Below are 13,997 nucleotides of genomic sequence, written 5' to 3'. Positions count from 1 at the left end.
CCTGCATATTAATACTGGGAAATGGTGGCTGCTAAATAAGGTCTCTTAGAAAAATGGTGACACATCAGGGAACCATTACACAATACGTTATTCTGCTGATAAGAAAAAAAAATGTGCTCATTTACCTGACAGAAAATGGGTAACTAAGACTGAATCAGGCACAAGGCAATGTGCCGGATATACTCAGACGTAACCATCAAAGTATTCGGCTCCTTAAGCATGTTAATGAGAGGCTAACAGCTGGTCAATTGCCTTGTGAAATAGGCCCTTAGTGTGATGGTTGCAGACTGCCAACAATGATGTATTCTTCATTTACATGAGTCAAAGAGGGGGTGCAAGATTGATCCCCTCAAGCCCTACACTCCAAAAGGTCACTCCCAGCTGACAATGACTTCACTTTCTTTCTCCTCATTGTCCCAGAAAGCACAATGGTTGCTGGCAGCCGGTCAGCAACCACATATTTCAGATTGAGAAAGGGGCTTGAACTATTTTCCGAGCCCAGAAGATCTAATTACTGTTAAGTAAACAGAGGAAATGATATTCTCCTTGAATTGTAATTGCATTGTCAGCTAGTTTTATACTCTGCCTGCTTTAGTTCAATTGAGATTTTTTCTTTCCTTGCCAGGCAGAATTATGTGAAATATAGAACATTAAATCCTGCTGCATTTCAAGCTCAAGTCCTTATAGTTTGTGACACGTTATAAATGTCTATTAAATCTGTCTTTGATTTTTTTTATATAGTGGTAACCCAAATAAATGGTGGTTCATGCACAGCACTTGGGAAGGACTATAACATCTCACAGGCCTGTAAACAATTTTGAATAAAAATTATGATTTTTTGAAGACCCAGTTCTCCCCCATAAAAGACATTAACTCTGCCCAGACCAGCCAACTTTTACCGATATAACTTTTTACCAATACAAGTGCAAATCATGATGATAATACAATTTGTTCTTTTTTCTCACACACTGGGTGTTCAAGGGTCTTTGTTGGTTTTTTTTATGGGTCCTATTGTGTTTCTTTGTTTTGTGGCTGCCTGCAAGAAGATGAATCTCAGATATGTATATAGTATACATACTTTGCTGATAAATGCGTGTTGAACTTTGAACTGCTATGAGATATGGCATTGGGGGCAGGGTTTCAACATGGATAGAAAACTGGTTGGCAGATAGAAAGCAAAGGGTAGCAGTGAATGGGTGTTTCTCGGACTGGCTGGAGGTGACTAGTGGGGTACCACAGGGCTCTGTATTGGGACCACAGCTCTTTACGATTTATGTCAACGATTTAGATGAGGGCATTGAAAACTATATCAGCAAGTTTGCTGACGATACTAAACTGGGTGGCAGTGTGACATGCGAAGAGGACGTTAGGAGAATACAGGGAGACTTGGATAGGCTGGGTGAGTGGGCAGATACTTGGCAGATGTCATTCAATGTGAATAAATGTGAAGTTATCCACTTTGGAAGCAGGAACAATAGGGCAGAGTACTGTCTGAACGGTGTAGAGTTAGGTAAGGGAGAAATGCAAAGAGACCTAGGAGTCCTAGTTCATCAGTCAATGAAGGTGAATGAGCAAGTGCAACAGGCAGTGAAGAGGGCAAATGGAATGTTGGCCTTTGTTACAAGGGGAATTGAATACAAGAGCAAGGATGTTCTTTTGCATTTGTACAGGGCCCTGGTGAGACCACACCTGGAATATTGTGTACAGTTTTGGTCTCCAGGATTAAGGAAGGACATTCTGGCAATTGAGGAAGTGTAGCGTTGATTCACTAGGTTGATTCCTGGGATGGCTGGGATGGCAGGGCTGTCTTACGCAGAGAGATTGGAGAGATTGGGCTTGTACACGCTGGAATTGAGGAGATTGAGAGGGGATCTGATTGAAACGTTTAAGATAATTAAAGGATTTGATAGGATTGAGGCAGGAAATATGTTCCAGATGTTGGGAGTGTCCAGTACCAGAGGGCATGGATTGAGAATAAGAGGTCAGTTATTTAAAACAGAGTTCAGGAAAAACTTCTTCTCCCAGAGAGTTGTGGAGGTGTGGAATGCACTGCCTCGGAAGACGGTGGAGGGCAATTCTCTGGATGCTTTCAAGAAGGAGCTAGATAGATATCTGATGGATAGGGGAATCAAGGGATATGGGGACAAGGCAGGGACTGGGTATTGATAGTGAATGATCAGCCATGATCTCAGAATGGCGGTGCAGACTCGAGGGGCCGAATGGTCTACTTCTGCACCTATGGTCTATTGTCTATATATTGAGTGAACTGGCAGAAATTTGCCAAATGGTTTGCTAGGGCTACAGGGCAGACTTTAAACTAGTAAGATGGGGGACTCGGTGAGATTAAGAGTTCGGCACGGACTAGGAGAGCTGAGATGGCCTGGTTCCGTGCTGTGATTGTTATATGGTTATATGTTTATATGGAGTTTAATGTGGGGAAGTGTGAGATCATGCACTTGGGTAAGAGAGGTCAAAAGATTACCTTAATAGGAAAAGGCTGTAAAGTACAGTGTCTTCGAGGTATTCTTTTGCGTGAATCTTTATCTGGGTTAAAGCACAAGATGATTTTGTTTTCTTTATGATTTAATTGAGTTGTTTTAAATATATTCTATTCAATTTTTGTATTTATTCAATTTTAATAGTTTCAAACATTTTTTTCTTAGAAGCTGGGGAAGCAGGAATCTTTCCCCTCCCAATTCCAATTTCCTGCAGACACAAGCTTTCCCCAGTCTATTGTGGCGAGACAGGCTGTTGATTTCATCACTTACACTCATTGGTGATTCATACCAGGAGGCACACTCTGGTAAGCTGGTCCAGAAGGTTAGATCACATGGGATCCAAGGTGAGCAAGCCAATTGGATATAAAATTAGCTTAGTAGTAGGAATCAGAAGATGCCAATGGAAGATTACATTTTTCCAGATTTGTGTGTGACAATAATTAACTAATTCCAGTGCCAATTCCAATTCAACACTTGTCTTTGCACCTCCTCCTTCACCACCATCCAGGAACCAAAAGAGTCCTTCCAAGTGAGGCAAATGTTCACATGCATTTCCTCCAGCTTCCTCAACAACACTCTGTGCACCCTGATCTGGCTTCCTCTACATCGGTGAAACCAAGCCAGACTGTGACTGTTTCACTGAACACCTACACTCAGTCCATGATGGCCATCCCAAGCTCCCAGTTGGTACAACGAACCTCCACAAATTATTTTCTTCCTCTGTGCCGACACATGGATCAAGATAAATTGGGATGTGTGAGTGACAGAAAGGGCTCCGTCTTCTGACTGTGCAAGCCATGGATCTAAGTTGACAAACTGGAAATGGCTATCAATGATGCAACTAGATTAGGGAGAGCTCAAGCAGATGAAGCAAATTCCAAATCTCCCCCACCCCATTCCCTCACTGCTCTGTCCATTCGTGGCCTCCTCTACTGCCAGGATAAAACCCTATGCAAAATGGAGGTGCAACACTTTCTATTCCACCAGGATAATCTACAACCAACGGCATGAATATTGAGTTTGCCAAACTTAAGCAAACTTTCCCTTTTTTTTTATTCCCCTCCTCCCCCACCCCACCCACCACTCCACAATTCTCCTTCTCCTTCTGATCCTCCAGTTCTCCCCATTTTGTCCCCCTTAACATATTTACCCCAGACCCTCGTCATTCATCTTTGTCCCCATTTCCCTGACTCACTCCTTGCTCCTATTTCACACACAAGTTGCTCCCCTCTCCCCAATCTCATCTGTCATTCATCTCTCCCTTCTCCTCTAATGGTTCCCATTCTCACATCCAGTACAACTGACTCCAACTCTGGTCTTCCTATTTATTTCCCTTCAGTAGCTGTCTCCCACCTTCACACTCCCCTCCCCACACCATGATCTATCTGTTGTGTTCCTTTTTACTCTCTGTTTTAGTCTGCCTCCATCTATCATTCACCTACCAGTCTTCCAATTCCACCCCCACACCTCTGCTCACCTCCTCCACCTGGCACTACCTACCTATCATCTTACATGCCTCCTCAGTTGCCTCAGAATCATTCCTCGCCTCTCCCTTTTCCTTCTCTATTGAGGCCACCTTGCCTCTCCACTCTCTGTCCTGATGCAGAGTTTTGAACTGAAACATTTTCTTTCCTCCCACAGATGCTGTTTGATCAGTTGAGTTCCTCCAGAAGATTGTGTATTGCTCCATAATTCCAGCATTTTCAGACTCGTGTCCTCATGTAAGGAACGATAAACATCTGTCCTAACTGCACAAAAGATCATCAGTTGGTGCTAAGGTGTATCAGTCTAGCTTTATATTTCCTTTGGTTGTGATCTCATTACCTCAACAATGCTGTTTGCCTTCACCACATGAACAGTCAGGGCAGTCCAGTCAGAAAATTCCATGGGTTCATTGTTAATGCTTTGTGTTCCTGCATACTGACAACCTCCAGCAAATGTTTCCAACTTTCACCCTCCCCTCTTCTCACCTTAATCCATATGCATCCCATTTTTTTCCTTTGTCTGCCTTCATCTAGTATTCACCTCACACTATCTCTCAACTCCAATGCCCTTCCCAGCCCGTCCCCTAGCTGACGCTATCTACTCATCATCTTTCATCCATCTGCAGTACACCAATCAACTCAGGCTTCTGTCTCACCTCTTTCCCCTCTCAGTCTTGATGTATGGGTTCAACCGGAGACAACAAAAAATCCTTCTCCCCAATCCACAACCTTCACCCCCTCCCCCTCCCCCCCCCCCCCCCCCCACAGTTGCTGCTCAACCCATGGAGTTCTTCCTACAGATTGTTGCTTTAGAAATTTCCTCCATGGTCTTGAGCTCTCCCCAATCTAGCTGTATCATTGACAGCCATTTCCATTTTGTCAAATTAAATACATGCACTGGGGCAATTAAAAGACAGTACTTTCACAGTTCATCTCCCACACATCCCTATTCTTCTTGATTCTTGAGCAGGGACAGAGGAAGAGAAATATTTTGTGGAGGTCCACTGTAATATCTGGCCAAAGGCATTTGAATTCTGCTCATATACTATCAATACTATTGCAGCAGTGTCATTTTTGATCATCTTTTCTTCGATATTTATCAAAATATGGAATGTTCAAGTAATCCTTTGGACTTGCTATGAAGAGCTAATATAATCTCTCTGTCTAATTAATAGTTTATGTGCATGATACCTTTTGCTATTTGTTTCAATGGGAAAGTATAAGAAAAAGATTTGTATATGACTTTGTAGCTTGCATTTATCATGCTTTGGCTTTGCTTTCAAGCAAGCTGATATTCCTTGATACCACAAGTCAAGCAAACAGACTGCTTGTATACATAGCCATTAGCTCAAAGTCTTCAGCTCATTTAACCAATTGCAGCTGCAGATCTACCAAATGAGAGTAAATTAGATGTTGTTCCTACAGTAAATAGTATTGCTTCAGCAAAATGTGTGTTCTGACTTTCCCATATATTCAATGGAAATAGTTGAAGAATCAAAAGTACTATTTACAGTGTTATTGATGGTCCTGATATAACAGGTGAAAGCAGAAATGACTAAATCAATCCAATTAATTAAGTAAACAACGTTGCACCATAAAATGAAACCTCCCAAATCTCATGAACACCAAATAATGCTTTCCAGATAATATCCTGATAAAGTATCTTTAATTTTTGCAACCAATTAGCATTTTGATGTCATTCAATGTATTGAAATCGTAACGGGGGTTGGGGGGGGAGGGAAGAGAGAGAAGGTAAGCAGCGCCTTAAGAGGCACCATACCTGACCGACCGTTAGTAGAGCAGGCACTTCCCAAAAAAAGAGCATGAAGCACTGGAACACAGGAAGAATGATAGCTCTGCAAGCTGTGAGCACTTATTGTCACAAAGCACCTGAAACTCATCCGAGCTTACCAACCGTACAGACATTATTAGGGATGCATAAATTAGCAACCAGGGTGCCCAACAGTTCCCCTTGACTTGCAGCATGGAACATGTTCATGCAAGTTAACAGTGGTAAGTCAATACACCCTCTCAACTTTCTCTACAGATCTATGGAAAACACGCCGTTCAACAATACAGCACTGGCTGGAACCGAACAGTGAAGTAGCCAATCAGAGAACATGCCGAACCTGAGGATTCCTCGTGAGAGGTTCAAGGTGTCCCCAGCTTCATACGTGAGGTCAAGAACTATCTTTGGAGATACAAAACCTCATACGATTGGTCAATCACACTAATTGAAGTAGTATAAATGTAGCTTGCAGAATACCACCTTTATCCCAACTATTAGACCATTCAGATTCCAGTCTGAATCCTTGTCAACATAATTTTCACTGCTGTGACCGTCCTCAGCTCACCGTTCCTTTATGTGTCACTACCATAGTTCCATCCATGCCAACTTGCAGCTGCTGCCAACATCTGATGGGCATTCCCAGTTTGCGTTAATTTTTAATTTTAATTTAGCTCCATTAATGATGGACAAATACATATGGCATGATCTCTATGAGTCTGGAGATGGTAAAACCTTCAATTCTAATCCTGCTAAGAAACAGAAACTACAATAAGTGCATCAATACAATGATACGTAACTAGAATATGGTTTTAGTCCATTCCGGTCAGGTCAGCATCACCCCATGTGTCTTATTTGTAATACTGCGCTGTCTAATGAAGCCATGAAACCATCAAGATTGTAGGAACACTTCCATAAAAGACACCCTGAAAAGGTTATTTATGGTATTACTCAGTTCCAGAAAAGGAGAGAAGCATTTGAAAAGTGTTGCACACTAGAATCATTTGCCAAGAAAGCTAAAAATGACCTTGATAATGATTTCATTGCTTCTTATAATATTTTCAAAACGATAGCAAAGTGTGGAAAATTTCATACAATTGCTGAAAGATTAATGAAGCCTGCTGTATCATAAGGGCTCACCACTGTTCTCAAAATGGATGCCAGTATTTTAAAATCAATTCCTCTGAGTAATAACTCTGTAACTCATCATATTGATGAAATGAGTGAAGACATTAAGAATCAACTATGCACAGAGCTACAAAAAACAGAATTTGGGATACAACTGGCTGAGTCAACTGTGTGAGAGAACAAGGCATTACTAATGTCATTTCTATGGTTTAGCAAAAGTGGGAAAGTTTCTCTTTTGTAAAAAGTTCAAAATAAATATCAAAGGAAAATCAATCTACAATAAGCTCAAAGTATATATTGAGGATAAAAGTATTCTGATTAGCAACCACCTCGGATCACAAGACCCTGCAGCGGATAGGGAGGTCAGCTGAGAAGATCATCGGGGTCTCTCTTCCAGCCATCACGGACATTTACACTACATGCTGCATCCGCAAAGGAACCAGCATTATGAAGGACCCCATGCACCCCTCATACAATCTCTTCTCCCTCCTGCCGTCTGGGAAAAGGCTCGGAAGCATTCGGGCTCTCACGACTAGACTATGTAACAGTTTCTTCCCCCAGGCTATCAGGCTCCTCAATACCCGAAGCCTGGACTGACACTTTGCCCTACTGTCCTGTTTATTATTTAATGTAAATGCCTGCACTTTTTTTGTGCATTTTATGCAGTTCTGTGTAGGCCTGTCATCTAGTGTAGCTTTCTCTGTGTTTTTTTTTTAATTACGTAGTTCAGTCTAGTTTTTTGTACTGTGTCATGTAACACCATGGTCCTGAAAAATGCTGTCTCATTTTTACTATGCACTGTACCAGCAGTCATGGTCGAAATGACAATAAAAGTGACTTGACTTGATGATTTCCTGTGCAACAGATGGAGCACCATTTATGTGAGTTTGCCATGCTGGTTTAATGACATTTGTGAAAAAAGAAATTCCAAGTCTGGTCTCATTGTTAAATTCACCATGAATATCTTACAGCCAAAATCCTCAACCAATGACTTTTTTTTTTAAAAGTGTGACTATTGTAATATCTGTTATCGACAAAATTACAGTTCATCTATTAAATAGCAGAATATTTTACCAGTTGTAAGAAAACGATGAAGAGCTTGAATGCTTGTTTCCTCTCACTGAAGTGCATTGGCTGTCAAAAGGCTGCTACTTAAAATGTTTCTTTGATCTTTTTGAAACTGTGCTTGAATTTTTGCTTGAAGTTGGCAAGAGCTTGGGAAACAAGATTGAACTTCTATGTGGAAATGTGGCATACAAAGCCAAACTGTATGACAAAATGAACATTCGAAATATGAAATTGCAGGGTCAGCATTTCAATTTAATCCAGGCAAAAAATAGTGTCCACTTTTATCAAAAAATTGGAAATATATAAGCAAAATATTGGGAGAAGAGTGTTTCCACAGTTTTCCTACATGGTAAGTATGGCACTCTCTTTCACTGATGGCGATTTGTAAGAGTACTGCTTACACCTGCAGTCTCTGAAGAAGGATTTTCAGAATCGATTCAATGATTTGTTAAATCTGGAAATTCCGGACTGGGTAACTAACTGATTTCTTTGAAAGGTGAAAGAACAGGAAGATAGCTTTCAAAAAGAAATTATCAAAATTCAGAATGATGAAACAACAAAAATACTTTTCAAAAATATCAGCTTTTGTGTTACGTAGCTACACTCTCATACAAATTTTCCTGGTCTTTGGAGAGGAGCCAAACTGCTCTTCATTGCATTTCCATCCTCCTACCTTGTTGAAAGAGGCTTCTGTGCAGTGAATCACACATACATAAAAACAGAAACTGCTTGGACATTGTTACGCATGGGGCTTATGGCTTTGCTGTCACAACTTGAATCAGATATTTCAACTCTTGCTAAAGAGTTAAAAACCATCAAGCACAAGAATCACATTAATATTGAAGCTGCTGTACAGCGCTCAGGTACTGTGTATGCCAGGTTTAAAGACAAAAAATTAAAGCAGAATTGCATTTCTCATTTTAGCATATGGTAGACACGTTTTTACACAATGGGGGCACCAGAAAGTATATTGTGCCTAAGAGAGACTTAGGCAAGTATGAAGGTGCTTTAAGGGTGGCATTGGGCTAAAAAAATGCTGGAAAACACTGTGATATGGTTATTATTCTGTTATGGATTCATTAACTGTCCCCACAAGAAAATGACCTGTATGGATTTTAATAATAAATTTAATTTAAACTTTGAACTTTAAAAATGATCTCCATAAACTGATGATCAGTAGAGCGTAATTTGGACTCTGTCTCTTGGAGACTGTTCTATGCCTGAAATACTTCATCCACTCATTTTCCTTCTTCATCCGCAAAATTAGATTAAAGCTTATTTTACACTTAATTTTAATTTTGTGATCCTTATTATTTAATAATTTAAATTTAGAGCCATCTGGACATTTCAATTCTGGTTTTGTCTTATCGGATACTTATCCTTCAATTAACATCACTAAATAGACACAAAGTTATTATTACAAAGCTGGGACTTTGTTCCTTGGCTGCCACACTCTCTATAACAGAGACATACTGTATTTTAAAATAGCCATTTGGCAGCAAAGTGCATTGGGACTCATAATGGAAAGGGAATAGAATATCGAATTTTAACTTGAAATATTGGACTCTGTAGAGATGAAAAATTAGTTAAAGTGAAGGATTGGTACACATCTTTTTTTTTAAGCCATTTATAACATTATCTTGCGGTACAACTATTATGGGTACCTTGGTCTATAATCATGTCCAGGAATAAAATTAATTTATAAATTCTTATCAAGCCTTGCAAACTAACCTTTGGCACCATGGTAGCGTAGCGGTTAGAGTGACACTATTACAGTTTGGGTGTTAGAGTTTAGAGTTCAATCCCAGCATCCTCTGTAAGGAGTTTGTAAGTCCTCCCTGAATTTTCTCTGGGTGCTCCAGTTTCATCCCACGGTCCAAAAATGTAAGAGTTAGTAAGTTAAATGGTCATTCTAAATTGTCCTGGGATTGGGTTAGGCTAGGGATGAACCAGCAGATGCTGGGCAACACAGCTCAAAAGACCAGACTGGCCTATTCAGATTCTATCTCTAAATAAGTAAATCTGAAATAAATTGAAATCCTTCCTCTCCATTTCCTGTGTGAACTGAGTGCCCCAAAATACATTCCGATCACAATTTATTCCACGTCATCTATACTAAAACAGGAAGAGGCTAATTTCAAATATGTTTAGTTCATCTCCATTGTACAGAATCATTCCATCTCTCAATGTTCTCTTCAATGTCATCCAATCTGGTTTGCATTCTGCTAGACTAAGTTGGTTCAAAAGTTAAAATTTAGCAATTTCCAATAAACCATAAATGAGAACTAAACTCCAGTTAGAATCAAACTTACTATATTGAATTGGATAGTCAAGTAAATTCATTTATGGACCATAATCAGTTGACAATGTTAAGCACATGGATTATTTGCTTGTACATTTTTATGATTGTATTTGTAAATCAAGTCAGAAAGTCACATTACATTTGTATAAAATTGTATTTAGACCACACTTAGATCATTGTGAACAGTTTTCTTTGCAGCAGTATAGTAAAGGAGATAGTGACCATAATATGATATGCTTTAACCTACAATTTGAGAAGGAGAAGGGAAAATCAGATGTGTCAGTATTACAGTTGAACAAAGGGAATTATGGAGCTATGAGGGAGGAGCTGGCCAAAGTTCGATGGAACAATACCCTAGCAGGGAAGACAGTGGATCAAAAATGACAGCTATTTCTGGGAATAATGCAGAAGGTGCAGGGTCGGTTCATTCCAAAGAGGAAGAAAGATCCTAAGGGGAGTAAGGGGTGGCTGTGGCTGACGAGGGAAGTAAAGGACAGTATAAAAATAAAAGTGTAACATAGCAAAGATAAGTGGGAAACCGGAGGACTGGAAAGCTTTTAAAGAGCAACAGAAGATAACAACAAAGGCAATACATGGAGAAAAAATGAGGCACGAAGGTAAACTAGCCAAGAATATAAAGGAGGATAGTAAAAGCTTCTTTAGGTATGTGAAAGGCAAAAAAATAGTTAAGACCAAAATTGGGCCATTGAAGTCAGAAACAGGTGAATTTATTATGGGGAACAAAGAAATGGCAGATGAGTTGAACAGGTACTTTGGATCTGTCTTCACTAGCGAAGACACAAACAATCTCCCAGATGTAATAGTGGCCAAAGGAACTAGGATAATGGATGAACTGAATGAAATTTATATTAGGCAAGAAACAGTGTTGGATAGACTGTGGGGTCTGAAGGCTAATAAGTCCCCGGGACCTGATGGTCTGCATCCCAGGGTACTTAAGAAGGTGGCTCTAGAAATTGTGGATGCAGTGATAATCATTTTCTAATGTTCTATAGATTCAGGATCAGTTCCTGCAGATTGGAGGGTGGCCAATGTTGTCCTACTTTTCAAGAAAGGAGGGAGAGAGAAAAAAAAACAGGGAATTATTGATCAGTTAGCCTGACGTCAGCAGTGGGAAAGATGCTGGAGTCAATTATAAAAGAGGAAATTATGATACATTTGGATAGCAATAGAAGGATCAGTCCAAGTCAGCATGGATTTAAGAAGGGAAAATCATGCTTGACTAATCTTCTGGAGTTTTTTTTTGAGGATATAACTATGAAAATGGACAAGGGAGAGCCAGTGGATGTAGTGTACCTGGACTTCCAGAAAGCTTTTGATAAAGTCCCACATAGGAGATTAGTGGGCAACATTAGGGCACATGGTATTGGAGGCAAAGTACTGACATGGATTGAAAATTGGCTGGCTGACAGGAAACAAAGAGTAGAGATTAACAGGTCCCTTTCGGAATGGCAGGCTGTGACCAGTGGGGTACTGCAAGTTTCGGTGCTGGGACCGCAGCTGTTTACAATATACATTAATGATTTAGATGAAGGGATTAAAAGTAACATTAGCAAATTAGCCGATGACACAAAGCTGGGTGGCAGTGTGAAATGTCAGGAGGATGTTATGAGAATGCACGGTGACTTGGAGAGGTTGGGTGAGTGGGCAAATGTATGGCAGATGCAGTTTAATGTGGATAATTGTGAGGTTATCCACTTTGGTGGCAAGAACAGGAAGGCAGATTACTATCTAAATGGAGTCAGGTTAGGAAAAGGGGAAGTACAATGAGATCTAGGTGTTCTTGTACATCAGTCAATGAAAGCAAGCATGCAGGTACAGCAGGCAGTGACGAAAGCTAATGGCATGTTGGCCTTTATAACAAGAGGAATTGAGTATAGGAGTAAAGAAGTCCTTCTGCAGCTGGACAGGGTCCTGGTGAGACCCCACCTGGAGTATTGTGTGCAGTTTTGGTCTCCAAATTTGAGGAAGGACTTTCTTGCTATTGAGGGAGTATAGCGTAGGTTCACAAGGTTAATTCCCAGAATGGCGGGACTGTCATATGTTGAAAGATTGGAGCGACTGGGCTTGCATACACTGGAATTTAGAAGGATGAGGGGGATCTGATTGAAACATATAAGATTATTAAGGGATTGGACATGCTGGAGGCAGGAAGCATGTTCCTGCAGATGGGCGAGTCCAGAACTACAGGCCACAGTTTAATAATAAGGAGTAGGCCATTTAAAACAGAGATGTGGAAAAACTTTTTCACCCAGAGAGTGGTGGATATGTGGAATGCTCTGCCCCAGAAGGCAGTGGAGGACAAGTCTCTGGATGCTTTCAAGAGAGAGTTAGATAGAGCTCTTATAGATAGCGGGGTCAAGGGATATGGGGAGAGGGCAGGAACGGGGTACTGATTGTGTATGATCAGCCAGGATCACAGTGAATGGTGGTGCTGGCTAGAAGGGCCAAATGGCCCACTCCTGCCCCTACTGTCTATTGTCTATTATAAAGTCGTGGAGGTTTGAGAACATGCAGAGGAGCATGCACTGGACAACAAAGATTTTGATTCCTGAATACTTTTGGATGTCTCTTATGGATTTTGGGCTGCTGATCATGAAAGTCACCATGAAATTTCCATGTCATGTACCATTAAAAAAAACCAATATATTTATTCAATTCATAATTCAAGTCAATTAAAATGTTGCCCATGATGCAAGCTGAGAAGATTTCAATCTTGACCAGGTATGCCTGGGCATGCTTAGATAGGGTGGATGCTGCATGCTAGGACTGTTTTTAGAAAGGCTATAAATTTCCATGAAGGATTTTGATATTTGAGGCAGATGTTTCCCAGAATAACTGATACCAAGATTAAGGGAGGCATTTTTAGTTGGTCCACAAATCAAACAGGTCATCAATGACAAGCAATTTGAAGAACTTCTAGTGAGAGCAGAGAAAACTGCTCAGAAGGCATTCAAGGATTTTGTCAAAAATTTTCTTGGCAACTACAGTGCACCAAATTATGTTCAGCTGTTTGACAACATGCTTCAAGCATACAAAACCATGAAGTGCAATATATCACTAAAGATTCATTTTCTGCATTCCCATTTAGATTTCTTCCCTGAAAATCTTAGCACTGCCAGTGATGAGCATGGTGAAAGGTTTCACGAGAACATTGCAGTCATGGAGAAATTGTATCCAGACAAATGGAACCCATTGATGTTGGTCACTTAAGCAAGAAACTTCAGACACTGAGTACAAATGAAAATCATTAACAAAACATTTTTAGCTTAACTGAACTATTGCAAAGCCTCAGCACTGTTATGCAATTAAATGCTTTATATTCAATAAAAGTTAATTTCTTGTATCTACATGATACAAGTAGACTGAAATTATATTTGTGGTCAACTTCAAGTCGTCTATCATAAACCAAAAGAAATTCCTGAAGAAGCAACAATTTCAAAGAAAAAATTGTTGTCCAGTGTTCGTTATGTAAATTCAAGGATCCAACACTCTTGTAAGTATCAATGAAGGATATTATGAAGGAATTTTTTAAGGGCTTCTCTGAAGTTGTGGGTACAGGAGATGTGTTGCATCCTGTCTACTTGAAAAAGTTGGCAGTTTCCTGACAGATTTTTTATAAGAATGCTTGATCGTGAAAGCTATTCAGTTCCTTATTTAGACATCATTAGTTTTCAGATTTATATCCAAAACACGTCTCTGTCATATAGATT

Source organism: Hypanus sabinus, chromosome 10 (assembly GCF_030144855.1).
Source record: "Hypanus sabinus isolate sHypSab1 chromosome 10, sHypSab1.hap1, whole genome shotgun sequence".
NCBI classification, from domain to species: Eukaryota; Metazoa; Chordata; class Chondrichthyes; order Myliobatiformes; family Dasyatidae; genus Hypanus; species Hypanus sabinus.
This window is presented reverse-complemented; position numbering follows the sequence as displayed.